The following is a 15,772-nucleotide window of genomic DNA, read 5'->3' as shown; positions in this document are numbered from 1 at the left end:
AAACACAGGTGTGCCGTCCAGATAATTCACACCAAAGAGCTAGTCATTCTTTTTTTCCGTGGTTGTCATTTTATAACAGCTATAGAAATTAACTCAATCAGGACATTAAAGTTAATGAGGAGATTACAAGGCAGCATTTATGAAATAGCTTGAAAGGTTTTAAAACATCCCCTCACTATGAGGTAGGTGCTGTGTCACACAAAGGTGTGTGTGTGTTGCTATTTGAATTACAATCCCAATAGGGCAGCTGGCCAGCTAACATGCATGAAGACAAGAAGATCAGAGCTTTCACGAGAGACAGAAGGAACACCAGAAGTACTAGACCTGTGCATTTTTTTAAAAAAACAACGTTGCATAACACACACACACACACACACACACACACACACACACACAATATCTTTGTGCTGTAGCAGCCAACGGAAACAGAGGAGAAGCAGGAGTCTAGAAATTTTGCCTGCCAGTTGCTCATGTTCACAGGGAAGCAAACTGCTACCAGAAACCAGGTGGGTCAGAATTAAGTAGCTAATAACAAAGTCTTCATTAGGGTGTTGGAAGTCTGAGGACATAATGTAATATAAGTCTGCTTGATCAGGCCAGTGGTCCCTCTAGCTCAGCATCCTTTCTCACAGCAACCAAGGAGATGCCTGTGGGGAACTGGCAAGCAGCACATGAGGGCAAGAGCACTCTGCCTACCCATGATTCCCAACAGCTGGTATTCCGAGGCATATGACCCCTGACCATTGTCATTATGGCTAGCAGCCATTGATCGCCTTGCTCTCCAACACATGTGCCAGCTCCTAGGGGGTGAGGCAGTTTTAGCCACCCCGATGGTATTTTTGAGGGTGCCAGGCCCCCTCAATGTTCAGAAGGCATTTGGCTCTGCCCCTGGCTCCTCACCATGTTGCGTTGGGCCCCCTCTATCAACTTGAGAAGATGGTGCCTCAGCTCTCCATGGATTTGTCCAATCCTCTTTTAAAGCCATCCCAGTTGGTGGCCATTGCTGCCTCCTGTGGGAGGTAGTTCCCAAGTTTAACCATGTGCTGCCTGAAGAAGTAGCTTCTTTTATTTGTCCTGAATCTTTCAACATTCCCCTTCATTGGATATTGATGAAGTGTTATGAGGGATGGAGAAAAACCTTTCTCTATCTGCTTTCTTCATACCATGCATTAACTTCCATCATGTCACCTCTGACTTGCTTTTTCTCTAACCTAAAAAGTCCCTTTTCCACATAGGGATGTTGATCTATCCCCTTGGCCATTTCGGTTGCCCTCTTCTGGATCTTTTCCAACTCTACAATATGCTCTTTGACCAGAACCTTCTGTGCTGTTCTAAATGCAAATTCTTGGCAGTGGTGTCACTGTTGCTTACTGGGAAGGAGAGGGGAAAGGGTCAGGTGATGGGGAGGTCATGGCTGCCTAGTCTATATATTGGGAGCACTGGATTGGATCCACTGGTGCACCTGCTGTTAGGATGCTGTTGGCGGCTCCCGGCTGGTTGCCCAGGAAAGTATAAGACAAGGAAAAGTTTCTTACAGTCCTTTTCTATATCAGTCTTTACAGAGAGAGGCTATAGAACCCAGCCTCTTGGATAATGGCAGTGTCCCAATTTAATTTCCACCCCCCACCCGTCTCTCCCACTTCCTCATTCGTCATTCTCATCATCTCTCCCACAGGTGCTGCTAAGCGTCCTCTGTCTTTGAGCTCTTTGCTCTCCTACTCTTAAGGCTCACCGGGTTCTGGGAGATGGAGGGTCTGGAATACTTTCTAATGACAACGTGTCAGTCAGGTGTTGCTCTGACTCTCCCATGATTTCCCAACTTTCCCCCTCATCTGCCTCTGAGCTGTGACCTCCCTCAAACCACTGTTGTAAATCTATACTGTCTTCCTCTTCCTCCTTCCTGGAAGGGTCAGGATAAGGAGGCGGTCTCCACCATTCCTCCTGTGCCCAGTCCCTGATACCTGCACAGTTCTGAGCTCCCTGCCACCTTGGTCCTCACCCTCTCCCTCCTGGTAAGCGGCATTGACGCTGCTGCTGAGTTGTTAATATTATGGCTGTGTCTCAAGTGGCTCCTGTCTGAAAGTCAATGAGCATGCACAGAGTGCCTGTCTCAGACTACTCAATAACCACAATATATTGCATACAAACTAGGGAGCAGAGTTTCAAAGTGGGAGCTGGGAGTCTTCCAGGCTGCAGGGTCATTAGTTAAACTTATGGAACTCTTCAATGCAGGGTAAAGCCAAATGTGGAGGCCAAATACTTTTCACAACTTTAAGAAATTCTGGACAGTTGTGTGGCACTTCTGAACATTCATTAAGCGGGTTTAAAAATGTATAAACTATAGCAGCCCGTGTGTCTGAGAGCATAAATCTAAGCGCTGACTGACTGAAGTTGGATAGAAACTTCCACTGCAAGCTTATTAGCACATAATTGTCTGTTATGGGTGTTTTATGTCTTCCACTGATGCATCTGCTAGACGCTACTGTCAGAGATGGGTTATTGCTCTAGATAGATTATTGCTTTGATCCAGTATGTAAATTACTATATTCTATGGCAATCTCATGCTCTTCCTCCTATTTCTGCCTCCGCTGCTGACCTTCCTGTCGTGATGCATAACAGTAGGATGACAACATGGCTATTTCCCACTTCATTTTTGCCCTTAATGCTTAATCTAATCTATCAGGAATTGCTCAGAAACAGTCAGTAGTGATTTTGCCCTCCTTCCATTCTGAACTGAAAGAAGCTCAGTGTATTATTTCTGCTATACTTTGGGAGGCTTATTCACATAACCCAGGTACCTAGGTCTGGCCACAAGTTGCAATGGAAATAGTTGAAAACGCAAGGGCCCCCATTCTGTGGTTCCTGGAAGAATACAGCATATTTGTGGATTTGTGGCTGAAGATGAGAGATGGCACATCAATCACATTCACTATCTAGCATTCATTCTGCTAGAAACCCAGCCAGATGGACAGGGTATAAATAAAATTATTATTATTATTATTATTATTATTATTATTATTATTGCTTTTTTATTTCTTAGATTGATTTTTAATGTAATAGAATTTGGGATTCAAATTGTAATACAAATATAAGAAATAAAAGAAGTACTATACAGTTAAAAATCATATAGCATCTATGCTACAATCAGGAAAACAACAAGATTAAGTGGTCCACAAAGACTACAATTGTCATTGTCAAGTGGTCCATGAGGGAAAACATTTGGGAACCAGTGCATTAGATGAAGGAGGGAGGAGGAAGTCAATCACCAGCTCCGCAACTTGGCTTCCTGGAGGCATCTGGTCCTTAACCTCATCCATCAGATCAGGCAGATGCCACAACCTGGCCTAGTCCCAGGATGCAGAAGCTTTTGCCCCCAGTTGTTGCTGGAGTACAACTTCCATCATCCCTGACCTTTGGCCATGCTGATCAAGATCAATAAAAGGACCAATATAAACAACAATAAACACTGGTTGGTAAAAAGAAATCCACATTTCAAAGCCTCTTTTGAATACTACAGTTTTGAAAATAGGTCTAAGAGGAGGCAGGGGTGATTCCTGCTGGATCTCTCCCAGCTAGGAGTTCCATAGGGCAGGGTCTGCTGTCCTGAAGGCACAGTCCCTGGTAATGACCAACCAAACCTCAGGGGCACGGGGGACCATTAAGGTGCCCCATCAGACGATCCGCATGATCAAGGTGAAGCCTAAGGAACTATGTGGTCCTTAAGATATTCGGGACCCAATTTGCTTAGGGTTTTGTGAACTAACCTTTAGCAAACTGGCAGCTAGAGCACCTGTGTCAGCAGAGGGATAACATGTTGCCAGCATCCTGCTCTAGCAAGCAGTAGGGCTGCTGCATTCTGCTGCTTACTCCTGAATTATAAGGCGAGAAATCCCTTCTCTTTGACATACTTAAAGTATTGGGCTATTGGGCTGCATATTTTTAACATTCTTATCTTCCTCGCAGCTTTTATTCAATCTTATGCCTGCTGTTTCTTTCCACCCTTCAGGTTCCGTTCATTGTGCTACACTTGAGGTGAGGCATGCAATGAATGGTAAATATAGCACTTAACTGCTGTTTGCAAGTTATTCATTTACAATGCCGCTATTTAACTGTTACGGTGGTAGAGCACATGTGCTGCATGCAAAAAGTCCCTGGTTCAATCACCAACTAGGTCCAGGAAAGACTGAACCGATGCCCATCAGTTTGACCATCGGTGGGGAACCTTTTATAGCCTGTTCAAGGAGGCTTCCAGGCAGACAAAAGCAGAGAAGAAGGATGCGGAGCAGGGACACTGTGGGGAGATGCCTTGGAGCAGGGATATTGGCTGGGTTCAGCCCTGAGAAGCCCTGGGCCTAAGATTCCTCACCACTTGAATGAGACAATGGTAATCAAAGCTTTTATTCTTGATTAGCATATCCTCCAAGTGTCCTGATTTTCCAGGGACGGTCCTGGAAAGCTGCCCTAGCTTCTGTGATTTGATCCCTATTTCCACTGCCAGTGTTGCTGCCACCAAGCTTGGGGAGGAGGATAAGCCAGTGCTTGTCCCAAGAGGTGGAAGTGAGGGAGCATCCCATGACCTTTCCATGACTGCTGCTGCTGGCCTCCTCCCCCTTGGACAGCTTGTGGTGTAGTGGTTAAGAGCGGTGGACTCATAATCTGGTGAACCGGGTTCGCTTCCCCGCTCCTCCACATGCAGCTGCTGGGTGACCTTGGGCTAGTCACACTTCTCTGAAGTCTCTCAGCCCCACTCACCTCACCGAGTGTTTGTTGTGGAGGAGGAAGGGAAAGGAGAATGTTAGCCGCTTTGAGACTCCTTCGGGTAGTGATAAAGCGGGATATCAAATCCAAACTCTTCTTCTTCTGGTGAGGAAGAAGAGAGGCTGCTGCCGCCGAGGTCCAAACCCACATGATGCGCTGGCTCTGAGAGGCAGGGAAAAGGCAGGGCTCCCATGGGTGGGAAGAAAGGGGGAGTGGAGCGCAAGGAGTCTTTTTTAAATAATAATAATAATAATGATGATGATGATGATGCTTTGTTCAGCTTTCTTGCCCCTTTCTGAAATTTATTTATTGGTGTATGTTTTTCTTTTTTGTATATCTACCAAAGAATGAAATAAAATAAAATAAAATAAAATAAGGATTAAGGGGTTTTCTCAAAACAGGGGAGGGCATGTGTGCTGTGTCTCATTGGTGCAGTGGTGGTGGCTCTGTGGGGCTCAAGGAAGGTCAGTTGGGCAGGGGGGGAGTGAGAAATGCCCCTATTGGAGGGTATGGATTAGGCCTGGATTAGGCACAGCATATTCACAAACTTCTCCAACCAAGGACACGGGTGGCGCTGTGGGTAAAACCTCAGTGCCTAGGACTTGCCGATCGCATGGTCGGCAGTTCGAATCCCCACGGCGGGGTGAGCTCCCGTCATTCGCTCCCAGCTCCTGCCCACCTAGCAGTTCGAAAGCACCCTTAAGTGCAAGTAGATAAATAGGTACCGCTTTATAGCGGGAAGGTAAACGGCGTTTCCGTGTGCTGCCCTGGGGCCGGTTCGCCAGAGCAGCTTCGTCACGCTGGCCACGTGACCCGGAAGTGTCTGTGGACAGCACTGGCTCCCGGCCTCTAGAGTGAGATGAGCGCACAACCCTAGAGTCTGTCAAGACTGGCCCGTACGGGCAGGGGTACCTTTACCTTTACCTTTACCTATTCACAAACTTCTCCAACCAAGCCACCCATCTGAAGCAGCTCTCCAGGAGCTGGCCTCCTGGGTCATAGCTGTTTCTCTTATAGGGGCTGTATGCCAGCTATTTAGTTGATGATGCATATATTACACCTCTGGCGTTGACAATCCTGAACTAGAAGGAGCAATATGATGACTCAATACAAGGCAATCCTCTGGCCTCTCACCCCTCCTCAGTTGCCTAAGATTGATTCATCAGGTGTCTCAGGGCGATTCACACATGCTTGTTCATCAGATCACAGCTGCAGTATCCTATGATGACTTGCCAGAGTCAAAAAGCCATTACTGGAGAGACACTGCAAACAGAGGTATCAAATGGCTTCTCATCAGTTCAAACACAGTCCTTTCCAGTGTAGGTAATTCACATACCCAGTTGTAAATCATCAAGTGACAGTTTTAAGTTGATGAGACATTGAGTGATATATGCATGTGCGAATCAGCTCCGACAAATGTCGGATATATACTTGGTTTTCTCTCTCTCTCTCTCCAGTTCGTTATTTAAAAATCTGCTTTCTCTTTCTTGACTTGGGCCTACTATGCCAAATTTGAAAATGCCTGGATGCTAAATGCTCCTTTGAATCATGATTATTGGCTATTCAAAGTTCCTGCTGTAAAATTGGTCACCAAAGTGGCTCCGTGTTCAAACTGCTGCCTGAATGAGTAAGCCTTTGTTAATTACTTCTGCCAGGCACTAATTTAGTTTCATAATAAATGGTTCTCAGCTGTTGGCCTGAAATTTACTTTCCATTAACTTTGTTTGTATTGCAAGTGTTTGAAGTGTTAAAACTTTTTTTTCTATTTAGGCCACTATATATTGGAAGTGACTAAACTATTTACATCAGCATATAACCTTGCTCTTTGCTTAGCTGTAACTCAGTAGCTTTTCATGCTGTGATGAAGAGTTCAGCATCACTCCAAAGCCTGCACACATTTGCAGTAATAGAGCATCAGGAAGAATTACCACGAACATTTGATTCCCTAATCTAATCAGTAATGCAACCCTAATAGCCACAATACTTAGTACATAGTGTGTTCCCCTCTCTCCCAAAGCATTTGGTTTACATCAGTTCAATTATCCTTGTAAGGTAGGATAGTATTATTATCCTCATCTTATATGGGGAGAGATGAGGCTGAGGATTACATTAGGCAGCAATGCAAGAGATGTATAGATAGTCCTCCAACACTTAAAAACAAAAAGCATCAATGACTTCCAGATTCTGTGAAGGAGTATCAGCAAAGGCTCACAATGCTTGAGGAAATTAGTTCTTTGCAAATCTAGAATGAACTGTCCAGATCTGCATATTCTGGATGTAAGTGTGATTAGAATATGCATCTTTATCATTCCAATTTTCCATCTCTATTCTCGGATGTACTTCATTTTGTAACGTATGTGTTTAGGAACGCATGCTTTATGAGGTAATACTTCAAGGGAAGCGTAGTCAGAACAAACAGAGACCAAAAATAGACTGATATATCTATCCCAAGGAGAGAGCGGTTGGTTCCAGTGGCGTAGCGTGGGGGGTCAGGGGGGGCCGGCCGCACTGGGCGCAACATCTGGGGGTTAGGGTTAGGGGGCGCAAATCCACGGGTTAGGGGGCGCAAATTACTTGCCTTGCCCCGGGTGCTGACAACCCACGCTACGCCACTGGTTGGTTCACCGTTCTTCCTGCTGCCTTTTGCCTGTTCAAAATTGCCTTACCCACGCTGCTTTACTCCCTGTAGACATGTGGCTCTTGCACCTTTTTGCCCTTCCCCAAATTCATTTCTATGGATGGAGAGCATAGCCTTGCTTCTAGACCCCCACATTTCTCCCCCCAGTTCACTGGAGTCCCTAATGTAGGGGCTGGCTAAGCCGTTTCCTTATTTTTATGAATGGACTGCAGAGATGAATGTTCCGCTTCATGACTTTATCCTCAGATCTACAGTATGTTCATGAGCTAGTTAAAATTAAACTTAGCTATCAAAATGCTAAACCTGATAGCTCATTTATCTTTCTGTCTCCCAACTCCATGTTACAATACAGCTGTGATTGATCTTGCGTCTTCAAGGTACTATATGGTATAAAAACTAAGAGAAGATTAATTAAAAGCTGTCGCATTCAGACAGGTTTTTAAATAAGTTTTAGATTTAAACAATATATCAGCTGAAGCAGAAAGACTCTAAGCCCCAGAGCCTATGACTCCAAAGTATATATATTTCTCTCTGTTTTGGGACATCTGGATATTCTTGCTCACGACTGGGCTAACTTCAAAGATATACAGAGTCAAATGTTCTGGACTAACGCAGGGAAATGTATATATTGACATTTAAAAATAATCTGCAGAGCAGGGGTGCCTCTAGAAGTGACTGGACTTGCCAACAGCCTCTTTCTATTGCAGCTTACCATACATCAAGCCTGCCTAGTGTAGGATCACAGGGCACATGAAATCATCTCAAAAATTATCCGCAACATTCCCCCCTCCCCAATAATGCTGCTGTCATATATACTCTGAATATGTTAATTTTTTTTTCTTGAGTGCCACGAGGGGAAAAGAAATAGCAACAGGATGGCAGTGGGATTTGGTTAAGGCATTTATTGGATGGGCCAATAAATGGGGGAGAAATTAATTCAGCTCACATACGAATGCAAAGCTACCTCTGTAGAGCACTTCTCCTCAGACCAATACATGAACCAAACTGAACACTGTGATGCTGTGCTCCACCCCAAAAATGCATTGAAAAGCATATATCTGACAAATGTGCATATCAGTGATAACAGCATGCAAAGATGTATTATGCTGGGGTAGATTCCTTGGGAAAATGTGTATATTTGGAGAAATGCATGCAAAAAGCATATGAATTCTCATGCAGATTTTTTTTAAAAAAAATATTTTTCCAAACTGATCTTAACACTAGAAAAATGAGAAAGTGAGAGAAAGCATTTGCATGGTGTGTTTGTATGGTTGGTATGCAGGTGGCAAACTCCATCTCATATGGAGTCATACAGGTGATGTCAAGTGTGGCAATGGGTCTTCTTGTGGACACCCAACTGCTCAGATCTCTGATTCTCATGACTTTCAATTCTTCTCACTCAGATAAAAAATGCAGATCACTATGGTTGGCCCAAGATATTTTGTTGCTTGAAATGAGGGGCAGTCCTCCCCTCCCATTCCAAGTGCAAAAGTCAGGTGAATCTCACTCTAGCAATGGTGACAGGACAGCATCCTGGATTGCACGTGGGGCAGGAGGCTAGCTTAGGGGACACATGGCAGGTGCCATGACACACACAATACCTTGCAGCCACCCACTGTGGGCTTTCCTTGGCGGCAGGGCCACTGCAGCATCTACACATGTGCTAATCATGGTGCTGATGCAGGAAGATGAGGGACAGGGTGGCTGTGCCTGATCTGGACCTGATGCTGTCACTTGACAGAAATGAGACTGGCTCATGCCCCTTCTCTGCCTTTGGAACATCCAATTTTGGGTCTTCCCATGGGCAGGGATTCCACCAGTGGCCTTCCTTCATCCCACATATCTGATGGCCAGCAGGAGGCTGTTTTAGCTAGAAAGTTGGGTGGTGGGACACCTTCCCTCATTCCAACTCGGTGTGAGGGTGGTGGTGGATTGCTGTTAAAAATCCAAAGACCTAAAACTAAGGTGAATAGGGGCATTCAATTGATATTATTTTACTTCCCTCCTCAAATCCATCAGAGAAGTACACAGGATGTGGTCACAGAAAAAAGTTTGTGCCATATTCCCATCAACCAAATGTTTTTGGCTGATGATGTGCCAAGTCTAATGGTAGAGCTTGCTTTGAATGTTTGTTGGAGAGCCTCTGTATGGTCTTGCAGCATTGCACATGATATTCATCGGTATGGCTTTTCCACACATGACTATCCTTGCTGGCCCACTTAAGATTTCAACTGGGCAACAGATGCATGTATATAAGTCTGCAGAAATCTAGGACTGTTTGGTACACGTAGAAAATAAGGAGTTAAAAACAAACTATCTTACAACCATGACTATATAGCACAGTAAATTTTTGGTTTCAATAGTTATACAGGAAAAAGTAATCTGATTGGTGTAACAGCAGTGCAATGGGAACATTTTCCCCTTTTATATTGCTATTAGAGGCACAGAGGCTGGATCTTATATTGAATCTTGCTAACAATAAGGGGGGGGGGACCACTGTCTATGAATACTCCTGGCTATGTCTGCTGAGCACATTTCAAACACAAGGAGTTGAAAAATAAAAATAAAATTGCAGGATTGTACAAAATTCATTTCACTGAAAACTGTAGGGACAGTTCTGCCCTCAGCCTGATCAGATTCTGCACAGCTGTATAAATGTGCAAGTTTCCCAGAAAAATAAAAATTTGTCAATTTCGTCAAATTAGACACTTTTCATGCTGTGTGATCTATTTCCTGACACCAGTAATTAACTCTTTATATTAGCTCACCAAGTTGCTTTTGTTCAGCACTTATCCTGACTCCCTAGTCTTGCCTCTAAACTAAAGGTTATCTGCCTGGGATATGTCAGGCACTGGTTGCTGATGATGTTTTGCCACATTGTAAATGGGATGTTCTCAGAACTAATTTGAATTTCAATCATACGGCAAAAAGGACATCTCCTTTCTGCCCTATTGTCACTTGACTCTATACAGGTGAATTAATGCCAGACTCATTTAATTTTCCTTGGCTGGGTTCCGATAACTCAAGGCACCCACACTGAGTAATCTCCCATGGCAGAAAAAAAGCAATCAGTGACTAAGGTTTTGGTGTTTTTTTTAGTGTCGTCTCTTAACCTTCAGTAAGCTGATGAGAGAGAGGAGTCCACCCCCTCGTGACAGAGTGAGTCATCACAGGACAACACATAGAGTTTCAACTGTACCTGGATCAGAAATACCATTAGCACACCAATAAGAACACCAAGGGTCCTACGTACATGAAATAAAAATAAAATAATGTTTTAGGCAGGAAAGTCAGGCATTCAGTGATTTTTGGCAACTAGTAAGTCTGATGTAAATGCACACCATGTTTTGAATAGGGTAGGAGTTAAGACGGGGTCAGCAAATGTTTTCAGCAGGGGACTGGTCCACTGTCCCTCAGACCTTGTGGGGGGCTGGACTATATTTTCTGGGGGGGGGAATGAATGATTTCCTATGTCCCACAAATAACCCAGAGATGCATTTTAAATAAAAGCACACATTGTACTCATGTAAAAACATGCTGATTCCAGGACTGTCCCCGGTCAGATTTAGAAGGTGATTGGGCCGGATCCGGCACCCGGGCTTTAGTTTGCTTACCAATGAGTTAAGAGATGCTGAAGCATAGCAACTTTTGATGACCAGTCAACATGGTTTGCTATACCTGGACCAGAAAGAGAGCTAATACCCCAGGGCTGCTGATCATGACATGAAGCATTCATTCTGACCGGCACATTTACACATGGTATCTAGTTTTGCACGAATGGAGAAGGAGCTAGTGGTTCAGTTAGGAGATAGCGGGGCATATCTGTTGTTCGCAAGCTGTGGACATATTTGCTAAATGTAGTCTTCAGAGGGAGGTAGTGTTCCAGGTAAAAGATACTGATATGGAACTAATTTCATCTACCAGCCCTCCTGGCAAAAGTATACCTTATCTAGTTCTTTGGAATGGGGGATGAACAAATGGTACACTTATGAGACCATGAAGTGTAGCAATTTTTAACAACCAGTTGACATTTTGCTACACCTGCCTCAGAGAGAAAAATAATGTTCGGGTGAGAAAAAACTGGCATGGCTTCAAATTAGACCAGCACAAATGCACCCAATGTATTATTTACTGCTCTCCTGGAAAGGAGTGGTTCAGGTAAACTATCCCAACATGCATCTATTTTAACTATTTATTTTCATAGAATCATAGAATTGTAGAGTTGGAAGGGATCCCACCTCCTGCAGTGCAGTAATCCTACCCACAGCCATCCCTGGGTGGGCTCGAACTGCCAACATTCTGGTTAACAGCCAGACACACTGACCCATCATACCATTTTTATACACAATAGACCATGGGTAGGCAAACTAAGGCCCAGGGGTTGGATCTGGCCCAATCAACCTTCTAAATCCGGCCTGCAGATGGTCTGGGAATCAGAGTGTAGAATGTGTGCTTTTATTTAAAATGCATCTCTGGGTTATTTGTGGGGCATAGGAATTTGTTCTCCCCCCCCAAAAAAAATAAATAGTCCGGCCCCCCACAAAGTCTGAGGGACAGTGGACCGGCCCCCTGCTGAAAAAGTTTGCTGACCCCTGCAATAGGCAGCCGGACAGCATGCTGTTTTGGGTTCAACATATGTAGAAATTTCTGAAAAACCAGACTTGTGGAAGTGGTCTCTGCTCAATGGAAACCAGGATGAATGTGTGGTTTATGTAGGAACTTCCCAAAGTGTGCAACAAATATTCTGCTGCATCTACACAAGAGGAGACATAGTGTTCAAAGGTGAGTTTGATTACAGCCAGTGCTTCTTTTTCTTCGGGGGGGGGGTATTCAAGGGTACACAGTACCGGCACCTCTTTTGCTGCTGTTGTTAAAAAGTGTGACACTTACTGTAACAACTTCTTGGTGAGTACTGGTACTTATTTTTCGGGGGGGGGGGGGCACTGATTACAGCTTTTGAATGGTCTCCAACGCCCTGTTGTAGAGTTCATTACAGTAGTCATTCCTTGGTCAGGGTAAGGGGACCCCTGACCATTAGGTCCAGTTGTGGGTTGCGGCGCTCATCTCGCTTTATTGGCCGAGGGTGCTTCCGGGTACAGCTTCTGGGTCATGTGGCCAGCATGACTAAGCCTCTTCTGGTGAACCAGAGCAGCACACGGAAACGCCATTTACCTTCCCGCCAGAGCGGTACCTATTTATCTACTTGCACTTTGACGTGCTTTCGAACTGCTAGGTTGGCAGGAGCAGGGACTGAGCAACGGGAGCTCACCCCGTCATGGGGATTTGAACCGCCGACCTTCTGATCGGCAAGTCCTAGGCTTTGTGGTTTAACCCACAGCGCCACCCGCGTCCCTTGTAGTCATTCCTTGAGGAGATCTCAAATAGTTGCTAGGATATAGGAAGCATGGATTCCTCCCTGACCCTTCTAATTTAATCCTTTTTATATGTGGATTAGTCTGGGCTCTGTGTGGCTCTTATTGTCACCAAGCTGACTGATGGTGCTGTGGTCCAATGAGACACCTCAAGGTTTTTGACTGGATTTCACTTCCTTCTGCCCTTCCCTCATGCACATTAATGTTTGAATAATCCTCTTTTTCTTCATACTGTTATCAGATCTGGGCTGAGGGCTGGCACTGCCATGTAAGCTGCTGATACTTGTTTAATGCTAGCAAGGCTTATCAATTAATTATTATTATTATTGATAATGTAGGGATGTTCATTATGATAAAGGCAGTGGTGGAGGAAGGGGAGTGCGGGGTGTGTTGGCTGCCCCGGGTATCATCACTGAGGGGGGGGTGACAAAATAAAAAAAAATATATGAGTTATTTTTATATATAAAAATGGGCTCATGAAACTTTTTAGTTCAGTCAACAAATGTAATGAAACACGGCTGGCACTGGGCACTGTTAGAATTCCTGATCTATGATTGCAGTCATTTGATTTTTGTCTATCGCATGACGGTGTATGTTTTGACTCCACAGAGTGGGAAGTGACGGAGACAGGATGTTTGTGTTACTGTGTTCCATGAAGTGGAACTATTGTCCTTTGTTCTTTTTCCTCTTTGCTGTCTGATGCTAGAGAGAGAGGGAGCCATGTTGCAGTGCTCCATGTGTGTTTATATGTAAATAAAGTAGATTAGCCAAAATGCTGAGTTGCTGAGGTCTGTCACACAGGGTGCGCAAACTCTGTGGATCCCTAAGTGTGCCAGTGTCGGTTGGCATCGGTTGCTGTGATGTTCGGGCTGAAGAAAGCTTTTGAAGCTCCCAAACGCTCAATCAGGAGGGAGGGAACATGCCAGTTGGGCATGTGTCTCTGCTAACGTCCTACTTGAGTGTAGGCTGAACTCCTGACAGGCAACACACCATGGGGGCTGGCACTTACCAAGGGGCCTGCAGTGTGCTCGAGCCACGCATCTCTCGTGGGAGTGATGTGGTGGCTTGGGCGCCTGCAGGCTCTGCGCTGCCTGAAACAGCAGCGTGGGACTTGCGTCTGCCCTCTGCCTCTCCCTCAGCTGCCCTAAAGCTGAGGGAGAGGCAGCAGAGAGGCTCCATGCAGCACACCCCACCCCCATGGGAGATGCGCCCCACCCCCAGCTGCAGGACGTGCGCATCGTACCCAGCACCTGAGTGGCTAGCTATGCCGCTGCATACATTTAAAGCACATGACTTCCATCCCAAAGAATCCTGGAAACTGTAGCACCATTGACAAACTACAGTTCCCAGGATTCTCTGAGGGAAGCCATGTGCTTTAAATGTATGGTGTATATGCAGCCACTATGTGGTTCACACGAGGGAGGGGGAAAGCCTGAAGACCAAGACCAAGAACAATTAATTTATTTCTGATGAAAGCACAGGGGAAGGAGACCAGCCTTAGGGGGACAGCAGGCCATAAGGAGAAGAGTAAACAACAGATATGCATGTTAATATTTAGTGCTTTCCATCTATAAATCTCAAAAGCAATGTTTGAAGATGGATAGCTCTCATTTTCCCCACGTTCCCAAGCCAGAGAGAAAGGCATAGAGACCTCAATCATTTTTTCCATGTCAATGAGTAGCACAGTGGAGTACAAATCCCAGCGTTTCCCGAGGTTGTGTCTTACACCACCTTTTGGCTTCACAGACCTTAGGTGACCAAGTGTAAAATATATATAAGCATTGTGTCAGTTTTGATCAGGACATGCATGTGCACATCCCTATGATCCCCTTTAAAATATGTGGAAATCGATACCTGACTTTTCCCCACTGCTACCTGCATCAATATGTGTATCTATTGTGATGAATGCTGTCCTCAAGTATTTGGGACCTTGCCCCAAATACAAAATGTACTGTGAGAAGCCACTCTTAGAGCTAGTCTATTTCACATATCACATCACACAACGACCACCATGTGAAGTGATGGCTTACAAGCATACAGTGATGGCATGCTATCAGAAATCCGCCAGCACCAAGTATCATCAGATGCAGTACCTTTTCAGTTCAGTAAATTTTGCATTCAGCTCCCAGTCATCATCAACATCACCACCACTGTGCAATCTGTGTGCATGGCATGTACCAAAAGATAATGCAGAAAAGGAGAAGGGTTGGTTAAGAGGGCAGAAGACCTATGGTCAGCTGAGGTGGATAGAGTGTAGGAATTGGGGTCATGGGTGGGGTCATGAGTCTGGCAGGGTTGTTGGATTGGGGCTAGAATCAGCAGGCTCTGCTGAAAGAGGTGGAAGAAACAGAGCGGGGCCTAAATGGTGGGAACCTGGGTTGGAGGAAGAGGATCTCCTCTTTCCACCGCAACACCAGATACTTCAGGAAGAGGAGGAGGGATGCCAGCTCTCCCTCCTGACTTTCTTGTGGAGAGAAGAGCCTAGTGGAGGCTGCAGAGGGCTTAAAGCAGCTGAGTGGGAAGGTGAAACCAGAGGCAGGAGCAACTGTACAGGAGACATGACTGGAACCAGTAGCCACCTTCACAGATGGGACAGACCCACCTACCAAGGAAGAGTGTTTGTTTGCAATCCCAACATTCCAGCAAGACAAGCAAGTCTGCACTACATCTCATATTTTTAACTTGGTGATTAGGGCATGGACACTTGTTAGGACATCTTCATTGCTTCTGTTTAGTTCTGGACTTCTTGATCGGCTTTTGCACTCCTGAACCATAACTCTTGAACCTTGTGCCTGTGTACCATTATTTGCCTGAATATAGGTCTCTTTCTTATTTACCAGTAAAAGCTTCGGCTTGCATGTTTGGGGGCAGGAGCCAGGATTGGTGGGGATATAATAAGCATAAGAATAAGCATTGAAAGGATAGTTACCAAGGGTTGGAGAAGCAAGTGTGAACTTACAGTTATTTTGTGTTGGGGTTTGGCTTGTAAAGTGGTTGCTTTTTG

The 15,772-nt window shown here is 45.0% G+C and overlaps 1 long non-coding RNA gene across 1 annotated transcript; it reads left to right on the top strand.

Annotated features, from left to right (window-relative positions):
* Positions 1 to 385: 385 nt before the first annotated feature.
* On the top strand, positions 386 to 10,674 carry LOC310762114. The gene is made up of 2 exons (XR_014547873.1): positions 386 to 506; positions 10,496 to 10,674. It is a non-coding gene; the product is annotated as an uncharacterized lncRNA (long non-coding RNA).
* Positions 10,675 to 15,772: the final 5,098 nt, after the last annotated feature.

Source organism: Podarcis filfolensis (assembly GCF_964270895.1).
Source record: "Podarcis filfolensis genome assembly, chromosome: 4".
Classification (NCBI taxonomy): Eukaryota; Metazoa; Chordata; class Lepidosauria; order Squamata; family Lacertidae; genus Podarcis; species Podarcis filfolensis.
This window is presented reverse-complemented; position numbering and strand designations above follow the sequence as displayed.